The following is a 2,338-nucleotide window of genomic DNA, read 5'->3' as shown; positions in this document are numbered from 1 at the left end:
CAGGGTGCACCTATCTCCAATTTCTATATCGTGGATAGTATATATAAGATCTACATTTCCTGTGCTTCAGTATCTATTACTTTTAGCTAATATTGTCTTTAAAAAATGATAATTATAGATCAGAAAGAATGCTGTTCACTGCAATGTGACAGTGTAGTTTTGTAAATGTTTAAACATGAACCAGACTACATGGTATTGTTATCTCAGAAGACAGTATCCTTCACAGTAACTGCCATTAGAACCGAAAATCTCACAACTTTTGATCAGGTTTGTTCTCATAAACAGACTGAAAATACCATCACTCCTGGATCACATTTCTCCAAAGAGTGCACACTGCTCTTTACTAAGCTTGTAGCTTCAAAAGTTTTTGTCTCCTCAGATACTCATTTTTCTTGTGCAAGGCACTGCAGAGGCCTATAAGGCAAATGTTCAAGTTCAGCTTTGATTTCAGCCAACACTGTACAGCTACCACTAAATACCAGTACTTAGGTTTCATGTCTGCCAACTTGGTAATTCTTACTTTACAGTGAATTTCATTTACAGCTGATAAGAGTTGAAATGAACACAAGATAATAAGTACTGGAGATGAGGAATTCGGTATTTTATACATGGAATCATACTCTATAATGTAAAAGTTTTAATATGGTGCATCTTAAGTATGTGGTGGATGTGCTGTATGGTGTATGCAGACATAATTAATTATGATGACATGTAAAGCTAATACTGCAAGTGGTCAGTAAACTTCAAACTAAAGTCTAGGTGCAGTCTCATTGTTGACACAGCTGACTGGGTAGGAAAGGAGCAAGTGACTCGGTAATCTTGCAGTGGCACAGCCACCAAATAGTCCATCTGTATAATCATTCCATCATCCCATTTGATCCTACATAATCTTGCTATTTGCTGATCATTAAATAACCTACAAGTAAATAAATATATATTTTAAAACAAAAACTATGAATGTAAGAATATGAATTTTTTGTGTGTGGAAAATATGTACTTCTTAAGAATTCTGGGCCCAGCCGAATTCTACATCTGATATGATGCCCTTGCTGAAGACCATGATACCTTTGCTGGTTAGTCATATATATCACGTACCTTAGAGCCACTGAGAGTTTAGTATGATGCATTAGTAAAGTCAAGATTTGAAGCAGAATACTGAAGTACTCAAAAACCATCCCAGTGCCATCTTTTCTGATACAAATCTGCAACGACGGCTTTGGAACGAATTTGGGCTTATGTGGTGAAAAGATGGCATATAACATCTGAATTGTGAGATAGACTGGAACATATATCTTCAATAATATTCAACACACGTTTGATTCTTGATATCAAAATGTGTTACGCATTTCAGTAGGGAACTGCTGACTTCAGCTTTTCCTTCACCCAAGTTGCTTCCATTTATCACCGCAGTTTGCAATACAAATCACCCAACAGAAAAGCATGTGCATTATGCAGCAATGTAGCTGAATACAAGAAAACATGCATTACCAGCCAACTAACCCCAATCATTCTACTGTTTATTTAATCTTACCGTGTTTAGTGCTGTGAAGATATTATCCATTATGTTAAAGAACACTGTAAGGTGAAACCTACTTATATTGGTGGAAACCAACATGAACGGCTCTAATGTAAGGTCAAAAATTATCCGCACATTTGCCATACCAAAACTTTATATTTGTCACACTGCCTTCTGCGCATGCATGCTTAGAGTTGGTTCTACTGTGGTCACGTGATCGAAGTTTGACCTTGATCCCGTCACTTTCCTTGATGTTGTGACAGTGTAAACATGGCCGCTCCATTGGTAGTGCGTACTAGGGAGAAACAAAGAGAAGTGATCCAATTTCTCTGGTCGGAAGGTGCGTCAAGGAGTGAAATTCATCGGAGGCTTTCAGCACAATACGGGGACAGCGTTCTACCGCGTAGAAGTGTGTATGAGTGTATCGAAAAGTTTTAAAGTGGCCGGACAAGCAGGACGCCCATCAATCACCACTGACGAGAAGATTCAGCAAGCTCGAGAGATGGTACTGGCGAACCGGCGAGTTGCCATCGATGAGGTGGCGTGTTCTTTGCAGATTATTCATGATTCTGCCCAATCAAATCATCCACGACGAACTCGGCTTCCATAAAGTCCGTGCGAGATGGGTGTCGAGAGAGCTTACCGCAGCGCAGAAGCACAAACGTTGAGATCTTCCAACGCTTACCCGACCGCAACAACAATGACGCCAAAGAATTTTTGAGCAGAATAGTTACAGGAGATGAAACGTGGGATGAGTCAGAATCCAAAAGCCAGAGTATGGCGTGGAAACGAAGAAGAAATTCAAGACTCAATCTTCCGCAG

At 39.6% G+C, this 2,338-nt stretch overlaps 1 protein-coding gene across 1 annotated transcript in view; it reads right to left on the bottom strand.

Moving 5' to 3' along the window:
- The window catches only part of LOC111864904 (pyruvate carboxylase, mitochondrial), a gene marked incomplete at its 5' end in the record, with an annotated part of 45,751 nt that overhangs the window by 24,985 nt on the left and 18,428 nt on the right, over positions 1-2,338 (bottom strand).

Source organism: Cryptotermes secundus, unplaced genomic scaffold, assembly GCF_002891405.2.
Source record: "Cryptotermes secundus unplaced genomic scaffold, Csec_1.0 scaffold62, whole genome shotgun sequence".
NCBI lineage: Eukaryota > Metazoa > Arthropoda > Insecta > Blattodea > Kalotermitidae > Cryptotermes > Cryptotermes secundus.
The sequence above is the reverse complement of the archived record's forward strand: the minus strand, read 5'-3'. Positions and strand labels throughout refer to the sequence as shown.